The sequence below is a fragment of the Ovis canadensis genome, chromosome 2, assembly GCF_042477335.2.
Source record: "Ovis canadensis isolate MfBH-ARS-UI-01 breed Bighorn chromosome 2, ARS-UI_OviCan_v2, whole genome shotgun sequence".
Lineage (NCBI taxonomy): Eukaryota > Metazoa > Chordata > Mammalia > Artiodactyla > Bovidae > Ovis > Ovis canadensis.
In genome coordinates this window covers 80,124,078-80,145,734 of record NC_091246.1, presented here as the reverse complement: position 1 = coordinate 80,145,734, position 21,657 = coordinate 80,124,078, and positions in this window count along the sequence as shown.

Here is a 21,657-nt window from a genome sequence, read left to right as displayed (position 1 = left end):
GGGCACAAATAACAGTGTCCTTTGTTCTCAGCATAATGTGAAAATTTTCTATTTATGCAATACTTGAATAAAACAGATTGCTAGCCTTTCACAAAATTACACTTGGGACAAGCTTTGAATAAAATATTTTTACCTTTCTTTTCCTTTGTTTTAATAGCAGCTATCATACCAATTTTTACATTAATTCATTTCTATGGTCCCTATCTAGAAATATGTGTGGTTTATTTTGCTTATCTTAGTTTGGCACCTTCTTGTTATTATGACTATTTGTTTTTTTCTCTTATTTGTCATAAACAGACAATTATTAATTTTTCCTGAGGTATTATGTTTTTCAAACATATCTTTGGGCTTTGTTTTCATTCTATTACTTAAGACATTCACACTCTTCACAGCTAATGTTTTGCAGTAGTGGCTGATACAATTTTTTTCAGTAAAAGAAAAAACTTTCTGAACTTCTTTCTTAGTACTTGGGCATTAAGAACCTCTCCAAGACCATATGGTGCAGATGGCCATCCCATTTCATCTGGCACTTTTCCAAATTCAGTTCAAATTTAACTCCAAATTATTCAAAGTCAACTTATAGAAAGAAGTTAATTTGCCTTCTCTTTAGTAACAACTGGTGTGTGGCTACAAATTTAGAAATGAAATTATTAAGTGGACTGAAAGATGCCTACACTTGTTTTCTCTGATTTCTGAAATATCACGTGTGAAAGCTATTATAATGTCAAAGTGTTTGTTGTTCCTTTTTATGAAATAACATTTATTATCAAAACTAAAACCATTGGGCTTTACATCAAAAGCAGATATCTAAAATATTTAATAAAAATATATAAAATACACTGGATAAAGCCCAAAGTAAAAAATGACTTGTAAAACATTTTAATACTAAAAAAATACAGGAAGGATGAAATGCTAAGAAAAAATAAAGCATAGTCTGTTTCCATTTAAATTTTTACAAACTGACATGAATAAATTGTTAGTAAAAACAAATATTTTTGTAGGATTAAATTCCTAGTTAAAGAAATTTGAATATTTAAGAGCTATCGACTAAACAGCTAGAGTATTCAAAGAATTACATTAAGTTTGGAAACAAATGAGAGCAAAACTATTTTTTCATACTCAATAAATACAGTTTAATGAAGAACACAACTGAATAAATGAATATTGACAATAAAACCTGATAGGCTGAGTATTATAACAAGAGATTTTAACAATATGTTTGAAATTTCGAGAGAAACAGCTTGTCCCCCCCACCCCTCAAAGAGTGAGGGAATGTCTGACAAAAGGGAAGATAGCTCATTTTTTTCAATCCAAATATTCTAACTGCCAAGAACACTAAATGGAGAGGAAAAGGTACAAAGAAAGATATGAATGCCCAGCATAAACATTAACCATACTGCAGTACAAATAATATTGGTAAATGTCATAAGAATTTAGCTAAGGTACTCCATGGTATTGCTACCTCCTCGACCTCCATTTTTTTGCCCAAACAGCCTGCAGAGGTACCTTAAACTGTTAACTGTAAGAGCATGTTCTACATGATAGCCCTCAAAATGGCAAGTAAATGTAAGTTTCTGACATGACTTCATCAATGGCCCTTGTGATAAACAGTCTCCCTTGCTTCCCAGGACCTACTCCTTCCCCCATTCACATCCATTATATAAGACACTGCTTGCTGCTGCTGCTGGTAAGTCGCTTCAGTTGTGTCCGACTCTGTGTGACCCCATAGACGGCAGGCCACCAGGCTCCCTCGCCCCTGGGATTCTCCAGGCAAGAACACTGGAGTCGGGTGCCATTTCCTTCTCCAATGCATGAAAGTGAAGTCGCTCAGTCGTGTCCGACTCTTAGCGACCCCATGGACTGCAACCTACCAGGTTCCTCCATCCATGAGATTTTCCAGGCAAGAGTACTGGAGTGGGGTGCCATTGCCTTCTCTGATAAGACACTGTAGAGGTTACGAAAACCCTTTTATTTTTGGTTTTAATTGACCAATCTGGCTTTAACCTGAGAATCCCTAAGAATTCCATTGACAGAGCCCAATAAAGACACGAGTCCCAAATCCTGTGCCTCTCTTTCTCTCTGTGACTGGACCCTTCCTTGACCTCACCTCGTAGCCTCTGTAGGTATGCCTTGCATTTTATCCAGGACCCAAGAGTAATAAATTACTCCACTTCAACTCCACTGTGGTCTTTTGTAAAACCTGGGTTCATCATTCAACACCCACAGTTCAATTTAACAGGTGTTAATTTAACTTACAACACACAGAAAATGGAGATTAGGACATTTTATGAAAGAGCTTTATCTCATAGTAGAGGGTGTATGTTTTGTATTTAAAAACATGAATTAAGTGAAGGTGCTCAAGCATAAACATGACCTGATAGAACTGTATTTTTAGTAAGGAAAATTTGGTATTTCTGAGGAAGAGGGAGAGAAGTCAGAAGAGACACTTAGCAGGACAAAGTAAGATACTAGTGTAGTAGATAATGCTGGTCAAGTAGAGAAATGATGCAAACCTGGAAACAAATATGAAAAAGTGTATTCAAATGGGCCCCACCTCACCTTTGTAAAAGAATACTTGATGTTTATTGCATGTGAAGAGAGAGAAATAGAAAATATCTATAACATCCAGGTTGGAGATGATTAGTGATGGAAGATATACTGGAGACATCCAGACTTTTTTAAAACACTTTACTAGATAAATTATGCTTTCTCTTTTACTTTGTTCCCATTGAAATAATGGTAAGCCAAACCCTGATTTTCCATAAATTTTCTGTTGTCACTGTCAGAGAACTAGCTTTTCAGTACCTTAGCTTCTATCATATATCTGATGAGGAGTTAACTTTCCAATTATGTAAGAAATTCCTACAACTCAATAGCAAAAGGACAAAAAACTTGAATAGATATTTCTCCAAAGAATACAAGTGGCCAAGAGGTATATGGAAAGATAACCAACATCAATAATCATCATCGGTACATGCATGCTAAGTCACTTCAGTCATGTCCGACTCTTTGGGACCCCATGGACCATAGCCCACCAGGCTCCTCCATCCACGGGATTCTCCAGGCAAGAATATTGGAGAGGATTGCCAAGCCTTGCTCCATGGGATTTTCCCAACCCAGAGTTTGAACCTGTTTTCTCTTATGTCTCCTGCATTGGCAGATGGGTTCTTTACCACTAGCACAACCTGGGAAGCCGTCAATAATCATTAGGGAAAAATGCAAAGCAAAATCATACCCATTAGGATGGCTATGATCAAAAACATTAAAAAAAAAAGATAAAACAAAAATATGGTAAATGTCAGTGACAATATGAAGAAATTGGAAACTCTGGATACTTTTGGTGGAAATATAAATTGTATTATATTTTTTCTGGGTTGAGTTCTTTCATTATTTTAGTTGTAGTGTGTGATTATAGAATCTCTCTCTCCCTCCTTTCTCTCTTCCTATATTGTCCCTAATATCCAAAGATAAATCTGTTAGTACAGTGCAAATTAGTAAACAACATTGATTTGGCTTAATTTGTTCAAACTATTGGCCATCACCTAAACTACTATTACATGTGGTGATAACTCTGGTATCCATCATTACCAAGAAAGAAATCCAAATAGGAAGAAATAAATCCATTTAATTTTGAATCAAATTAACTTGTCTTCTACTTTCAATTGAAATTCTATTTGAAAGAGAAAGAGACAATAGGAAGGAAGGAGGAAGAGAAGAAGACAGGGAGGGAGGGAGAGGGAGCCAAAGAGAGAGAGAAAGCTACAATATATATTTTCCCACACTAGATGTATTATTTTTTAAAGTATTATTACTTTTATTAACTCCACACTGATTATTAATGCAGAAATGTCTTCCGTTGTTTGTTTTTCCTTCTTAAAAGTCAGGAAAGCTTATTGTGAAACAAAATAACTTTTAAAGCCAGAGTAAAAATTCAATAATTTTGGTTATATAGACCTGCTGTAAAGTTTAAATGTAGAAATATTAAATGTTGTTAATAGTATTGACTTCATAAGGTTCTAGACACAGCAAACAACAATGATTTGGTCTTTGTTTAGTAGATTTTTAAATTAAATATATATATATATAAATATCCAGATCCCTTAGGCACCATTCCTACTCAAATAGATTTTAAAATTGAAACTCATTTAGTGCCACAGCAACAGTGTTACTGCATCAGAAACAGCACAACTAAGAGTTGTTCCTAAAAACAAACTTGGGGTCAGTATTTATTCTCCTTGTGTAAGCATTCTGTAAGTTGAATGACTCAACCTCTGTTTTTGCTAATTTATATTTGACCAGATATGAAATATGCCATTGCTCATATACAGTTGACAGGTTCTTTGATTCTTCTTGTTATTGTGTTTTGGGGTACAAGTTTTATTTCCTCATTTAAAATAATGGATTTTTGATTTCATTTAAATTCATTGGCAGTATAACAAAATAAAGGATTTCCCTTTCCCTTGTAGTTTAGCCAGTAGACAATCTGGCTGCAATGCAGGAGACCAGGGTCAATCTCTGGGTTGGGAAGATTCCCTGGAGAAGGAAATGGTAACCCACTCCAGTATTCTTGCCTGGAGAATCCCATGGACAGAGGAGTCTGGCAGGCTACCGTCCACCGGGTCAAAAGAGTCGGACACAACATAGTGACTAAACCACCACCATAACAAAATAAAACAACTATAAAGGCAATAGCATCAATAACCCAACATGTTCAAAATGAGAAAAATCAACAAATAAAACAAACTGTATTTGTAGTTAACTCCATCTTTATACTTTAGCTTTTAGCTACATTAAGTGACTATGCTATTACAAAAGTCAATGGTTTTTTATTTGATTTGTGCTTACTTTGAAATGTTTTTTTTTTAATCCACAAAACAAACAAACCCCCAAATAAAACATGGTCTATAAGCTACACATGAACTATCAAATTAAGCTTATTTAGCTTTACATCCTGTATATTTAAGTTGTACTATAAGAACTTAAATTATGTAATAGGAAGGGCAATGTTTATTTTTGTAAAATTATTTTTTTAATGACTGGTGTTATCAAGGGTATAACATTTAGTTTTCTTTTTTTCTTACTTTCCTAGCATGATACACCCAAGGATTCAATTATAATCTGTATGCTGCTGCTGCTGCTAAGTCGCTCCAGTCATGTCTGACTCTGTGCGACCCCATAGACGGCAGCCCACCAGGCTCCGCCTTCCCAGGGATTCTCCAGGCAAGAACACTGGAGTGGGTTGCCATTTCCTTCTCCAATGCATGAAAGTGAAAAGTGAAAGTGAAGTTGCTCAGTCGTGCCCGACTCTTAGCAACCCCATGGACTGCAGCCTACCAGGCTCCTCCATCCATGGGATTTTCCAGGCAAGAGTACTGAAGTGGGTTGCCATTGCCTTCTCTGTATAATCTGTATAACCTGTCTATATTATCTGTTATGTATTACAAATATTGAATCATTTTATAATGAAACTATACTGAGAAGCCACAGTTCAACCTTTTTGTGCAATGTCTGTACTTTCAGTGTGATTTATAACATATTGTTGCTGTTGTACTTGGTCACTCAGTCATGTCTAAATCTTCCCAATCCCATGGACTGTAACCCTCTAGGCTCCTCTGTCCATGGGGGTTCCCCAGGCAAGAATACTGGGATGGGTTGCTATGCCATCCTCCAGGGGATCTTCCTGACCCAGTAATTGAACTGGGGTCTCTTGCATTGCAGGCAGATTCTTAACCAGCTGAGCTACCCAGGCAGTATTTTTAATCCATATATTTGTATTTATACACACACACACACTCACACACACACTGTGTGTGTGTAAATCCCAGGGTAGATTTAATTAATTGTTATATTAAATTAATCTAAAATCCTAACATACTTTCCTTGGGAGAACTTTTTATGTAAGGAAGTTTTTACATTGATAAATGTAGTATATGAAAATTAGTGATAATAATAGTCACCATATAATCTGGACCAAAAACTGTGTTACTTTCCATATGTTACTTCATTTGATTCTAAAAGGGAAGACTAAAATCTTTTAAGTACACATTTTAAAATAAATGAAGCAGGAATTTCTGCCATGGTTAGTAAATTTAGCTCCAAAACTAAAGCTTTTCTCTATCACATTCTATTAGCATCCTTGGAAAACTCAGTATCGAGAGAGTCAGGAACCCATAATAAGACTTGTCTGGCAGGGTGAAAAAATTCTGCTCTTATGGTGTGAACTGTGGTTCAGGATATTTCTGAATACATATGCTCAGTACTCTGTCTAGTAGTTCAAAGTATAACCATATATGATAGCTGCTCAGACATGTCCAACTATTTGCAATGCCAGGCAATGTTGCCTCCCAGGCTCTTCTTTCCTTGGAATTCTCCAGGAAAGAATACTGAAGTGGTTTGCCATTCCCTTTGCTAACTTTTCCGACCTGGGATTAACCTGGGTCTCCTGCATTGCAGTTGGGAAAGCCTTATAACTGAGAGGGTAAGAGGCAGGAAGACCAGGGGTCTCCAGAGGAAATAGCTTGCAAGTGTCAGACATTTTTATCTCTCTTAAGCAGCAGGAGGAAACAAACTAGTGATATTTTTTCCTTCTCTATACAAATTTAAAAGGAGGTTTCTCTTAAAATTCTGTTGCCATGACACCTGGTTTCACCTGAAGTTAATTATTCTCAAACCTAGAGGTAACCAATTCGGGTTTCTTTATCTTAAGCTATGCTAATGTACTATGCATTTACCCCAAACTCTGTCTTCAAGTCGGTTCGCCTTTTGGCTCAGAACCTACTTGACAAACAAGTATGTTATACTTAGATATTGTTCCTCTAATCTATGTAAATGAAACTATTTGTATGGTGATCTGCCCTTCTTCAAGATTCAAGTTAATCATTTTATGGCCCAAGATAAACCATTTGGTGTCAAGATTATCCCAAAATGCATCTTATGGGTGAGGGGCCTGGTGCCATTCTGAGTTTTAAGACATTCCTTTCTTTCATTAACAGACTGCTAGAGATTATATAACAGCCAGCTAAAGACTGGCAGGGGGGTAGTCTTTCTGCCCCCTTCTGATGCCTATGTCAGAAGCTTTCTCTATCTCCTTTATACTTTAATAAAACCTTATTACACAAAAGCTCTGAGTGATCAAGCCTCGTCTCTGGCCCTGGATTGAATTCTTCTCCTCCGGGGGCCAAGAATCCCGGCGTCATGATTCAACAACCTTTCATAACTGTGCGTGTGTGTGTGCATGTGTGTGTGCGTGTGTGTGTGTGTATTTATAGATTTGTTACTGCATGTCCTATGAAATTTAGATTGATTAGAGTCAGTATCAAAATCATGCAAAAGTTACCATTAAATATAAACATTCTAAGTGGTGGGAATTTATATCAGTATGAAAGGCAATGAGAAATTCAGAGAATATTCAAACCATAAGTACTGAAGTCTTTCAGTAAGTAACATTAGTTCAGTTCAGTTCAGTCACTCAGTTGTATCCAACACTTTGCAAACCCATGGACTGCAGCATGCCAGGCCTACTTGTCCATCACCAACTGCTGGAGTTTACTCAAACTCATGTCTATTGAGTCGGTGATGCCATCCAACCATCTCATCTCCTGTTGTCCCCTTCTCCCACCTTCAATCTTTCCCCAAATCAGTGTTTTTTCAAATAGGTCAGTTCTTCTCACCAGGTGGCCAAAGTATTGGAGTTTCAGCTTCAGCGTCAAGTCTTCTGAAGAATATACTGGACAGATTTCCTTTAGGATGGGCTAGTTGGATCTCCTTCCAGTCCAAGGGACTCTAAAGAGTCTTCTCCAAGCATAGTTTAAAAGCATCAATTCTTTGGAGCTCAGCTTTCTTTATAGTCCAACTCTCACATCTGTACATGACTGCTGGAAAAACCATCGCTTTGGCTAGACGGACCTTTGTTGACAAAGTAATTCTTCTGCTTTTTAATATGATGTCTAGGTTGGTCATAACTTTTCTTCCAATGATAAGCGCCTTTTAATTTCATGGCTGAAATCACCATCTACAGTGATTTTTGAGCCCCCCCCCCAAAAAAAAACAATAAAGTCAGCCACTGTTCCCCATCTATTTGCCATGAAGTGATGCCATGGTCTTCGTTTTCTGAATGTTGAGCTTTAAGCCAAATTTTTCACTTTCCTCTTTCACTTTCACCAAGAGGCTCTTTAGTTCTTCTTCACTTTTTGCCATAAGGGTGGCATCATCTGCATATTTGAGGTTATTGATATTTCTCCTGGAAATCTTGATTCCAGCTTATGCTTCATCCAGCCCAGCATTTCTCATGTAGTACTCTGCTTATAAGTTAAATAAGCAGGTTGACAATATACAGCCTTGATGTACTCTTTTCCCGATTTGGAACGAGTCTGTTGTTCCATGTCCAGTTCTAATTGTTGCTTCTTGACTTGAATACAGATTTGTCAGGAGGCAGGTCAGGTGGTCTGATATTCCCATTTCTTGAAGAATTTTCCACAATTTGCTGTGATCCACACAGTCAAAGACTTTAGCATAGTCAATAAAGCAGAAGTAGATATTTTTCTGGAACTCTCTTGCTTTTTTGATGATCCAACAGATGTTGACAATTTGATCTCTACTTCCTCTGCCTTTTCAAATTCCAGCTTGAACATCTGGAAGTTCACAGTTCATGGCTTCACTGTTGAAGCCTGACTTGAAAAATTTAGAGCATTACTTTGCTAGTGTGTGAGATGAATGAAATTGTGTGGTAGTTTAAGCATTCTTTGTCATTTTCTTTCTTTGGGATTGGAATGAAAACTGACCTTTTTCAGTCCTGTGGCCACTGCTGAGTTTTCCAAATTTGCTGGCATATTGAGTGCAGCACTTTCACAGCATCATCTTTCAGGATTTGAAAGAGATCACCTGGAATTCCATGATCTCCATTAGTTTTGTTTGTAGTGATGCTTCCTAAGGCCCACTTAACTTCACATTCCAGGATGTCTGGCTCTAGGTGAGTGATCACATCATCATGATTATCTGGGTCATGAAGATCATTTTTGTACAGTTCTTCCATGTATTCTTGTGACCTCCTCTTAATATATTCTGCTTCTGTTAGGTCCATACAATTTCTGTCCTTTATTGAGCCCATCTTTGCATGAAATGTTCCCATGGTATCTCTAATTTTCTTGAAGAGAACTCTAGCCTTTCCTATTCTATTGTTTTCCTCTATTTCTTTTTATTGATTGCTGAGGAAGGCTTTCTTATCTCTCCTTGCTATTCTTTAGAACTCTGCATTCAGATGGTATATTTTTCCTTTTCTCCTTTACTTTTGGGTTCTTTTCTTTTCTCAAGTATTTGCAAGGCCTCCCCAGATATCTTCTTGGGGATGGTCTTGATTACTGCCTCCTGTAAAATGTCATGAATTTCTGTCCATAGCTCTTCAGGCACTCTGTAGATCAGATTTAATCCCATGAATCTATTTGTTACTTCCACTGTAAAATCATAGTAAAATGATTTAGGTCATACCTGAATGCTTTAGTGGTTTTCCCTACTTTTTTCAATTTTAGTCTAAATCTGGCAATAAGGAGTTCATGATCTGAGCCACAGTCAGCTACTGGTCTTGCTTTTGCTGACTGTATAGAGCTTCTCCATCTTTGACTGCAAAGAATATAATTAATCTGGTTTCAGTGTCGACCGTCTGGTGATGTACATGTGTAGGGTCTTCTCTTGTGTTGTTGAAAGAGCATGTTTGCTATGGCCAGTGCCTTCTCTTGGCAAAACTCTGTTAACCTTTGACCTGCTTCATTCTGTATTCCAAGGCCAAATTTGCCTGCTACTCCAGGTATTTCTTGACTTCCTACTTTTTCATTCCAGTCCCCTATAGTGAAAAGGATATCTTTTTTGGGTGTTAGTTTTAGGTCTTGTAGGCCTTCATAGAACCGTTCAACTTCAGCTTCTTCAGCATTCCTGGTTGGGGCATAGACTTGGATTACCGTGATATTTAATAGTTTGCTTTGGAAATGAACAGAGAATCCTGTCAGTTTTGAGATTGTATCCAAGTACTGCATTTCAGACTCTTTTGTTCACTATGTTTATTACTCCATTTCTGCTAAGGGTTTGTTGCCCACAGTCATAGATATAATGGTCCTCTGGATTAAATTTACAAATTCTAGTCCATTGTAGTTTGGTGATTCCTAAAATATTGATGTTCATTCTTGCCATCTCCTGTTTGACCACTTCCAATTTGCCTCATGGCCCTAAAATTCCAGGTTCCGATGCAATATTGCTCTTTACAACATTGGACTTTACTTCAATCACCAGTCACATCCAGAACTGGGTGTTGTTTTTGCTTTGGCTTCATCTCTTCATTCATTCTGGAGTTATTTCTCCACTGATCTCCAGTAGCATATTCAGTTCAGTTCAGTTCAGTTCAGCCGCTCAGCCATGTCCGACTCTTTGCGACCCCATGAATCGCAGCAAAGCAGGCCTCCCTGTCCATCACCAACTCCTGGAGTTCACTCAGACTCACGTCCATCAAGTCGGTGATGCCATCCAGCCAACTCATCCTCTGTCATCTCCTTCTCCTCCTGCCCCTAATCCCTCCCAGCATCAAAGTCTTTTCCAAAGAGTCAACTCTTGGCATGAGGTGGCCAAAGTACTGGAGTTTCAGCTTCAGCATCATTCCTTCCAAAGAAATCCCAGGGCTGATCTCCTTCAGAATGGACTGGTTGGATGTCCTTGCAGTCCAAGGAACTCCCAAGAGTCTTCTCCAACACCACAGTTCAAAAGCATCAATTCTTAAGCACTCAGCCTTCTTCATAGTCCAACTCTCACATCCATACATGACCACTGGAAAAACCATAGCCTTGACTAGACGGACCTTAGTCGGCAAAGTAATGTCTCTGTTTTGAATATGCTATCTAGGTTGGTCATAATTTTTCTTCCAAGGAGTAATCGTCTTTGGGCACCACCAAACCTGGGAAGGTCATCTTTCAGTGTCCTATTTTTTGTCTTTTCAGACTGTTCATATGGTTCTCAAAGCAAGAATACTAATGTGGTTTGTCATTCCCTTCTCCAGTGGACCTCATTTTGTCAGATCTCTCGATCATAACTGTCCTTCTTTTGTGGCCCTACATAGCATGGCTCATAGTTTCATTGAGTTACACAAGGCTGTGGTCCATGTGAACAGACTGGTTATTTTTCTATGATTATAGCTTTCAGTATGTCTGCCCTCTGATGGAGAAGGATAAAAGGCTTATGGAAACTTCATAACGGGAGAGACTGAGTGGGGGAAACTGGGTCTTGTTCTGATGGGGGAGGGGGGTCATGCTCAGCAAATCTTTAATCCAATTTTATTTTGATGGGCTGTTCTGTGTTCCCTCCCTGTTATTTGACCTGAGGCCAAACTATGCTGGGGAGATAATGATGATAATGGTGACCTCCTTCAAAAGGTCCCATGCATGCCCCCAACCCTAGAGCAGGCTACTGCCAACCCACACCACTGCCAGAGACTCCTGGACACTCCTGGGCAAGTCTGGATCTGTCTCTTTGTGGGGTCGCTTCCTTCTCCTGGGTCCTGGTGCATACAAGGTTCTGTTTCTGCCCTCCAAGAGTCTGTTTCCCCAGTCCTATGTAAGTTCTGCTGGCTCTATGGTGGGGTTTCTGGAGACCTCCTCCAAGAGGGCTTATGCCATACCAGGTCTACTGTACCCAGAGCTCATGCCCCTGTAGCAGTCCACTGCTGACCCATACTTCCTCAGGAGACACACAAACACAGCTCTGTCTCAGTCTCTGTGGGGTCCCTGGGATCTGGTATGCACAAGGTATGTAACACAGCACCATCCAAAGGCAGCCAACTTCCAGAGAAGACAGCTGAAAATGATGAGTTCTATTCTAGAGAGAACAAATTAAGTCATGCACTACTCTGAGACGTTGAACCTAGAGGCAAAAATCTGTTTATCAAAAATAAACTTGTGCTAAGTGAAATAATTCAGGCAGAAAAAGACATATATTGCATTGTGTCACTTATATGTGGAATCTCAAAAAGGAAATTAAAAGGGCAAACTCAGAAGAACAAGTAGGAAAATGGTTTACAGGGGTCAGGGGAGTGGGGGAATAGCGACAGGTTGGTTAAAGGGTATAAGCCTTTCAGTTACAGGGTGAATAAAGTCTGAGGATCTAATGTATAACATGGTTACCACTGTGTATTTGAAACTTGCCAAGAGAGTATACTATAAATGTTCTCACCACACCCCCAAGTAAATGAACAGATAAACAAAAACACACCAAAAACCAAAGGTAAACATGTGAGGTGATGGATAAGTTAAGTCCATGTAGGAGGATCCTTTCAAATGTATGGATATATCGAATCATCACTTTGTACACTTTAAATATCTTATGGTTTTATTTGCCAATTATACATACATAAAGCTGGGGAAAATGAAGCTGGACTGGATTATTATAAAATGATATAAACTGGAAGTAGTTATCTATTGTTTCATAAACAAAATGTTACTCAAAATTTAGTGGACCGCACAAGAATTACTAGCTCACAGTTTTCTTGGGTCAGGAATCCAGGCATATATTAACTGGGTCTTGTGGTTTAGGGTTTCTCATGTGCTGCAACTAACTGATCAGCTAAAATGTAATTCTCTCAACTGGGAATTGAGCTGTTTTTAAGCTTAATTTCTGCTAAGCTTTAGGTATCTATTTGTATGCTGACAATCTGCAAGTCTTTGCAGTCGTCAAGAGAGAATAGTTTGTCTAATAGTTTAATAAGAAAATGTTCATTGAAAATGCATTTCCGGAGTTATTTTATCTTCATTATAGTTTGTGCTTTATGTTTGAATGTCAGTTTGGTTTTATAAGAAACACTTTTTTTTTTTCTCTTGAGTGTCCTATGTAATTATTCTTTACTGATCAAAAGCATATTTGTTGAAAAGTTTGATTCTTTAATATATTTTTCTAAATCATTTTAGAAAACAATCTTAAAGTTTAGGTGAAAGAGTGCTAAAATGATAGCTTTTAAAAAGAGAACAGGAAAGCAATGGAGTCCAATACTATGACTATACATACATTTAGTTTTATTTTATCTTTATTGTGATAACATGAGATCTACTCTCAATAGATTTTTAAGTGCACAAACATTGTATGTCTTGAGGTTGTAATAATTGAAACCCACAGGCAGCATAAAATAACTAAAAACACATAAATATCTAGCATTCATGTCTATAAATAAAATAAATTACAAATAAGACTTCAAAAATAATGGGAAAATACCATTAATTATTATTGGATAAGGAATATTTGGGAAGTGTTGAAAGTAAAAACCTTTTTTATGATAGTACTTTGTATTCATTTTTAGGTTAAATATGAATTTTACTATAAAGAGATGCTTCTGTTCAGTTCAGTTCAGTTCAGTCGTTCAGTCATGTCCGACTCTTTGTGACCCCATGAATTGCAGCACGCCAGGCCTCCCTGTCCATCACCAACTCCCAGAATTCATTCAGACTCACATCCATCGAGTCCGTGATGCCATCCAGCCATCTCATCCTCTGTTGTCCCCTTCTCCTTCTGCCCCCAATCCCTCCCAGCACCAGAGTCTTCTCCAATGAGTCAACTCTTCTCATGAGGTGGCCAAAGTACTGGAGTTTCAGCTTCAGCATCATTCCCTCCAAAGAAATCCCAGGGCTGATCTCCTTCAGAATGGACTGGTTGGATGTCCTTGCAGTCCAAGGGACTGTCAAGAGTCTTCTCCAACACCACAGTTCAAAAGCATCAATTCTTCAGTGCTCAGCTTTCTTCACAGTTCAACTCTCACATCTATACATGACCACTGGAAAAACCATAGCCTTGACTAGATGGACCTTTGTGGAAAAGTAATGTCTCTGCTTTTGAATATGCTATCTAGGTTAGTCATAACTTTGCCAATGCTTAAATAAAATGGAAAATATATGAAATTCTGATACATGAAAATAAAATTTTTATGTGTCAAATGTAATTTTTAGGATCTAAGAAAATTAAAAGCATCATTACAATTTAAATTTGGAGGCATAGTTAAATATACAGTGGTCCAGTATAATGTATTTTTATTATTTTTAATATAAATTTATTCTTTTTAATTGGAGGCTAATTACTTTACAATATTATATTGGTTTTGCCATTCATCAGCATGAATCCACCACGGGTGTACCTTTTACTCAATATCCAAATTGCTCCACTCCCTAATTTCTGAGATGGTATCTTAATCTTTCCAAGATTTTAAATTAATAAAACTTGAAGCACTAACATTATGTTTCTGGAGTTAGAGTGAAAATCAAATGCAACTATTGGTTGTTATTGATGTTAGTGTGGTTACTGCAAGAAATTATATAAGACAATCAGAATCATATACATGTAGTTTACCACATACACATAAATGTGTGGATATTTAAAACTGAAGGAAGTTCATCAAAATTAAAATAACTCTCGTGTTCTGTCCAATTTTTGCAAATTTCCAAGATACATATATGATGTGTCATGTTCATTTAAATTACCTATTTATGGCATATAATTTAATTTAGGCTTGTTATAGTCATTTGATTCACATGTAATATGCTTGTTATATGTGTCATATTCTAATATGTATCACTTAACATAAGAATATTGTAACATTAATAAAAGAGGCTTTCCTCTTTGTAGACAAGCACTTTTTTCACCCTAATCCCTGGCAATCACTGATTTCAGTTCTGTGCTTCTTGTTTTACCCTTCCCAGAATGTTATATAAATGGATTATACACTTGAAATCATTTAGAGTCTAGCTTCTTTCTCTTAAAATAATGCATTTATGATTCATTAATGCTTTATGTGTAATGAGTTTGTTCCTTTCATTTATATGCATGCATCTTTCTTTTCTCCATTTGATGGTGAGTTGCTTCTAATAAATAAAGATGTAAATAGAATTTGTATTCAAGAATTTGTATAAACAGAAACTTTTTATTTCAATTGGGAAATGTCTAGATAAGAGACTGCAAAGTCATCTGGTAAATATTTAACTTCATAAAAAACTGGCAAGCTTTTTCCAAGTGACTATACCCATTCCATTCCCACCATAAAATATGAGAGCGCCAGTTGCTTAGCATTCTCATCAACAATTAGCATTTCAGAGAGATTTAGTCACTCTACTAGCTGAGAATGGTGAGTTAAATCACTTTTCAAAGGATAATCTTGGCTTGCACTTTTCAAAGTATAATCTAGGTAAAACCCACTTGGTTATCATGTATGGTTTGTTATACATGTTGCAAAATTCAAATGATTATTGTTCCAGCATTTTTGCATCTGTATTCAGGAGGAATATTGTGTTGCAAATTTGTTTTTCTTTTGCTGCCTTCTAATTTGGGTTCCAGGTAACACATGGTTTGGGACTTCCCAGGTGGCAGAGTGGTGAAGAATCTGCCTGCCAATGTGGGAGACAGAAACTGGTTCTATCCCTGAGTAGGGAAGATCCCATGGAGGAGGAAATGGCAACCCACTTCAGTATTCTTGCCTGGAACATCCCATGGACAGGGGAGCCTAGCAGGCCGCAGTCCATAGGGTTGCAAAAAGTCAGACACAACTTAGCAACTGAGCACACATACAACACATGCTTTATAATATAGATTATGTGTTACCACTTCTTAAATTCTTTAAACAAAATTGTGTAGGGTTCATATTACTTTTTAGAGTAGTTTTGTGAGCTATAATTCACATACTATAAAAGTCATCCTTTTAAATGTATGGATTGGTGGATTTTCAGTATAATCACTGAGATATTCAATCATTATCATTATCTAATTATAAAAAATCTTTTCATTACCATTGTAGGCAAACCTGTGCCAAAGGATAAATTTTAATTGTTCATGATATATAAAACTTTTAATACACTGTTTCTATCTGGTAATTTTCTTAGGGCTTCTGAATTTATACTTATAAGGTATCATTCTGTAGTTTACTTTTATTGCCATATCTGGTTTTGATAACAAGTTAATGCTGGCCTCACAGAATGGTTTCCTCTTCCTCTTACTTTTTGGATTAGTTTGCAAAAAAATTGTGTTAATCTTTTAAGTATTTCGTAGAATTCAATAGAGAGCCATCTAGGCCAAGGTTTGAGTTGTGAGAAGTTTCCTAATTACTAATTCAAACTTTTTACTCATTATAGATTTATAGCAATGTATCTATTTTATCTGTGTTACCTGTTGGCTTAAAGTGTTCATATTATGTCATTATATCTTTTGAAATTTATTATCTTTTATTCAATAGTCAGAGAAGGACATGGCAAACCACCCCAGTATTCTTGCCTAGAGAATCCTGTGGACAGAGGAGACTGGTGGACTGCTGTCCATGGAGTCGCACAGAGTCAGACACAACTGAAGCATGCATGCATGCATGCATTGGAGAAGGAAATGGCAACCCATTCCAGTATTCTTGCCTGGAGAATCCCAGGGATGGAGGAGCCTGGTGGGCTGCCTTCTGCAGGGTCACACAGAGTTGGACACTACTGAAGTGACTTAGCAGCAGCAGCATTCAATAGTAATGTTCCCACAGTTCTTGATATATGAGTCTGAGTTGCTTGTTTAGTTTGTGTTTTGAGTTCAGTCTAGTTAATTGTTTATCTTTTCATAGAAACAACTTTTGGTTGTGTTGGTTTTGTTGTCTGATTTATTTTCTTATTAATAGTTTTATTCTAGTCTTTACTATTTCCTTCCTTTTAATTCTTCAGAGTTTAGTTTTCCCTTATTTTTTGACTTTCTTAAGTGTAAAGTTTAGGCTATAGGTTTGAGATATTTCTTCTTTTTCAATACTCAAGTTTACAGTTCTATGTTACCTTCTGTGTGTGCATGCTTAGTATCCTCAGTCATGTCTGACTCTTTGAGACCCTATGGATTGAAGCCTGCCAGGCTCTTCTGTCCATGGTTTTCTCCAGGCAAGAATATTGGAGTATTGCCCTCCTCCAGAGGATCTTCTTGACCTAGGGATTGAACCTAGGGATTGTCTCTTATTCTCCTGCACTGACAAGCGAATTCTTTATCACTAGTACCACCTAGGAAGCCCAAGTTTCCCTTTATTTACTACTTTAATCATAAGCTATAATTTTGGCATGGTGTATATTTTTGTTTCAATCAACGGAAAATATTTTCTAATTTTCCTTTTCTTTGATGGGGTATTGGATATTTAGGAAAATGTGGTTTGATTTCTACAATTTTAAAAGCTTCCCAAATTGCATTGTTATTGTTATCTACCTTCATGTGATGAACATATTTTATGTTATTTCAATTATTTTAACATTTATTGAGATTTGTTTTCTGGTCTAACATACAGTCTATCATAGATAATTTTCAATATGCAGCTGAATAAATGTATATTATTCTATTGTTTCATGGAATGCTGTGTAGCTCTCTAATTGGCTTATACTGTTGCTTAAACCTCTATTTGTTTATTGATTTTATACCTACTTATTATATCTACTGTTCAAAGCATGATAATGAGGCTTCCAACTATCATGAAATTTTCTGTTTCTCTCTTCAGTTATTTCCATTTTTTACATCATGGATTTTGTGGCTCTGTTCTTAGGTGCATGTACTTATAACTGTTTAGTCTTCTTGATGAACTGATCTTTTTATCAACTAAAATATCCTTTTCTGTTTTTAGTAATAATTGTTGCCTTAAGAGTCAATTTATTTTCTGATATCAACATAGCCTCTGCTAATCTCTTATGGTTAATGTCAGACAGCATATTCTTTTTTACCCTTTTACTATAAACTATTTGTATCTTTAAATCTAAGTTATGACTCAAAGCCAACACAGAGTTCCATCATGTTTTTGTTTTACCCTTTTGCCAATCTCTGCTATTTCTTGAAGTGTTAATCCATCTACCTTTAATAACTAAAAAGTCGTAAGTTCTGCTTTCATTTGTTATCATTTTCTATATATTATTTATTTTTTGGTCTATCCTCCTATCACTTTCTACTTTCATATTAAAAGAAGTATTTTCTAGTTCATTGATTACTTTCTCTATTTCCTCCAATCTAGTGATGAACCCATTTACTTATCTTTCTAAAATTTCTAGTTTATATATTTTTAGGTGCAAAATGTTAATTTTATTCTTTTTTTATCCTCTATAATTTCCTTATAATTTCTATTTTTTTCTGAGACTTACCATTTTTCATTTGTCATAAAATTTTCATACTTAAGTGAAGAATTTTTTATTGTAGCTGCTTTAAAATCTTTTTGTCAAGTAATTCTAATATATTTCTTACGCCTATGTTGGGACCTAGTGATTTTTTTTTTCTAACAGTTTGAGATTTTCTAATAACTTAGTGTAATGATTGACTTTCAGTTGAAACAGGGTATTTTCATATCATGTTGTGATACTGCTGAAAAAATAACCCTAAGCTGGCTACCTGTTACATTACTCCAACAAGGGAAGGGGAGAGAGACACTGTCTTGTAAATTCCAATTAAAGGTAAAAGTACAGGCTTTCAATTCAGCCTCCACTGACACTTGAGTGAGCTGGACATCTAGGTAAAAGTAGCAGTTCCATATCTACTGATAGAGTGGTGTGGTGGTAACTCCTAAAAGTGGTAACACTCCATAAAGTCTCCTCTGAGAGCACCACAGTGGAGTTCCTCCTTAATGCTTAGTGCCAGTGAAACTTTAGGCTTTCCTTCTGGTCTCCACTGAAATCATGATGAGTGGAGGCTTTGCTACTACTGGTGGAGTTGAATGGTCTCTTTACTTGGCTTTCTCTGACAGTAACCTGGTAGATTCTGGAGAATCTCATTGCAGCCTTATGAGTGTGGCAGCTCAGGCTCCTCAATATCATTTTGCTGTAGGTAAGTATATAGATGTGATATTTTCTGTGACACTTGATTGGAGTAGAGTGGGTATTGTCTGAAGATTTTTGTCTGGCTAGATTCTCCCTTTTTCCTGGTCATTTGACTAGAGAGAAAAGGCTTTCATTTGAGATTTACTTCTGACTGCAGTCATAGTCATTTCCATTTTCTCTGTTTCTTCATCTCTAACTGTGACAGATGTGAGGCAAAACAACAACAACAACAACAAAACAGGAACTCAATGTACTTTGTCCCTTGTTCCTAGATTTTTAGTTTATCTACCTTCTCTCTGCCTCTCAGTTTTCTTATATTTGTTCTGTATATGTGATGTTTTTGGAAGCTGGCTGTACTTAGTAAGAGGATAGGAAAGAGTATATATACCCATTTTTCCAGATGTGAAAGTGCCAGAGACCAGCTCCAGCAGCCAGGGATTCAACTTGAAGGGAGGGACAGTGTCAGCGAGTAACGACGCAGCCTCTCAATTTTCTTGGACTGTGCATTTATTTCAAGTTTAAGATCTTCTTTTATACTTTTGCAAAAGCATTAGGTCAGAGGTTTGACATTTTCAGTTCACCCTCACCCAGATTTATTATCTCCATAAATCATTGTTGCCCTTGAAACAGAGCTCCTGCTTCAGGGATTCTCTTGGAATCAGCTTTACCATCTATTATCTACTTCCTCTTATGTGTCCTATAGTTAACTTGTGATTACATTGTAACTCATGCTACATTCCTCAGTTTACTTCTTATCTTTCTAAATCCTGTTTGCCCCTAACATCCTGAGCTCTCTATCTCTTAAAAAGGCTTCTAGCTATGGTATCTCTAAAATTCCTAACCTTTATAAGCTATAGTAAAATATGCTAACATTACAACATTCTTTAAATCTTTAACTTCTAACTATTTTAATTATTTCTAAGCCTTAAATTCAGTAAACTCCTTTGCCATAAACATTTTCCTCACAAATAGGCTTCAGATAGCAATCCCTCCCATGGCCTCAAGCTGTGGCCTATGTGCTCATCCTGGAACACTCTTTTGTAAAAGTCCTTAAACAAATGTCAATGATTGACTTTATGAGTTATTCTCTGAGCACAGCTGCAGAAGGCTTTGTGGCTTCTCATGCTCCTCTCAAGAACAATAAGCACCTTAATATTCCTTTTCAGCCAACTCAGCCGAGGTGAGGACAAAACAAGTCGGAATCACAAGGCCCAACTCCTTCATCCTGGGTCCGTGCCTGTGGGACAAAGAGAGGCGGTTGGGGCCATGCCTTCATTTTGTCAGTAATGCCTAACGAGGCTCCCGACATAAAAGAAGCTCTTTTTCACATTTGAAGGAAAATTTTTCTGTATATAGAATTATTAGTTAATATTATTTCCTTTCCTTTCAGCACTTTGAACATCATCCTTTTCAAGATTCTCTCTTTGGATTCTGACAGTTCAACTATGATATGGCTGGGTGTGGATATCTTCAGGTTTATGTTCTCTGGGGTTTGTTGAATTTATAGCATATGTAGATTAATTTTTCATCAAAACTGATGTTTTGACTATTATTTCTACAAATATTGTTCTGCTCCTTTATTGATAGTTTCTACTTGCCAAGAACTGTTTTCATATTTTTAATTTCTTAGACATGGTTTCCTTTTGTTCTTTAAATACATTCTTAATAGTTATTTACAAGTCTTTGTACAATAATTGAATGTCTGCATATTTTTAGGAAGAGTTTCTATTATTTTTTTCCCCTTCTTGTTTCTTTACATGCTTTGCAATTTTTTATTGAAAACTAGGCATTTTAAACACTATAATACAACAGTTCTGGAAATCAGATCTCTTTCATTCCTCAGGAATTATTGTGATTGTTGTAGTGACTACTTTTTATTTGTGATTTTCCTCAATTAATTCTGTAACATTTGTATTATTTGTTGTACGATCATTGTGGTATCTGCTTGATTATATTAAGAGTAAGCTAATGACTGGACATGGAATCCCCAGATGACACAGTGGTAAAGAATCTGCCTACCAATGCCGGGAACCCAAGAGATGTGAGTTTAATTCCTGGGTCGTCAAGATTCTCTGGAGTAGGAAAATGGCAACCGGCTCCCTTATTCTTATCTGGAAAGTTTTTCTTGCCTGGAAAATGCCATGGACAGAGGGGCTTGGAGGGCTACAGTCCATGGGGGTCACACAGAGTCAGACACAAACAAGCAACTGTGCACACAGTACACACAATAGTTGGAGATATATTTTTTTCTTGAGTGTCTCTGAGCCCTTGCCAATAGGTTTCATGAGTACCTTGGGGGACACTTTAAACACTTTTGCAATTTAAAATTTTGCCTTTACTTTACTTAGTGCTATCACTTATTAAAAAGATCAACCTAATATTATATACTCGGTGGGGTTCTGAATAGATCTCACATGCATATGTCTTTTTAGACTTCTAGGAAAAAACTGGAGCTTTGCAAAGGTCTCTACTGACATCTTATTCCCACCATTTCATTTCATGATCAGCTTCTTATTTATACAAACTGTTATTTCTGCCTCAGGAAGTTATGATGATAAATATTTGTCACTAATTGTTTTTGATAAAGCTTCCAGGGAAAAGGCTGTTAACACTGAGTTCTTAGCTCAAGTAAAACCAAGCAAAGTCAGTGGCTATGCAAGACAGGCCAAAAATAAAAATTATCTGGTGTTGTGACTTTGCAGGGAAGTTGAAATGCATTATATTTGGAAGGCTGCTGGTCTGCATGATGTCATAACTACTATGATCATGAGGTTATTGGTTTTCAAAGTTAATGTGGATAGGAATGATGGAAATGAAATAGGCAAAACTAAAATGCCACTAATCTCACCATCAGAAT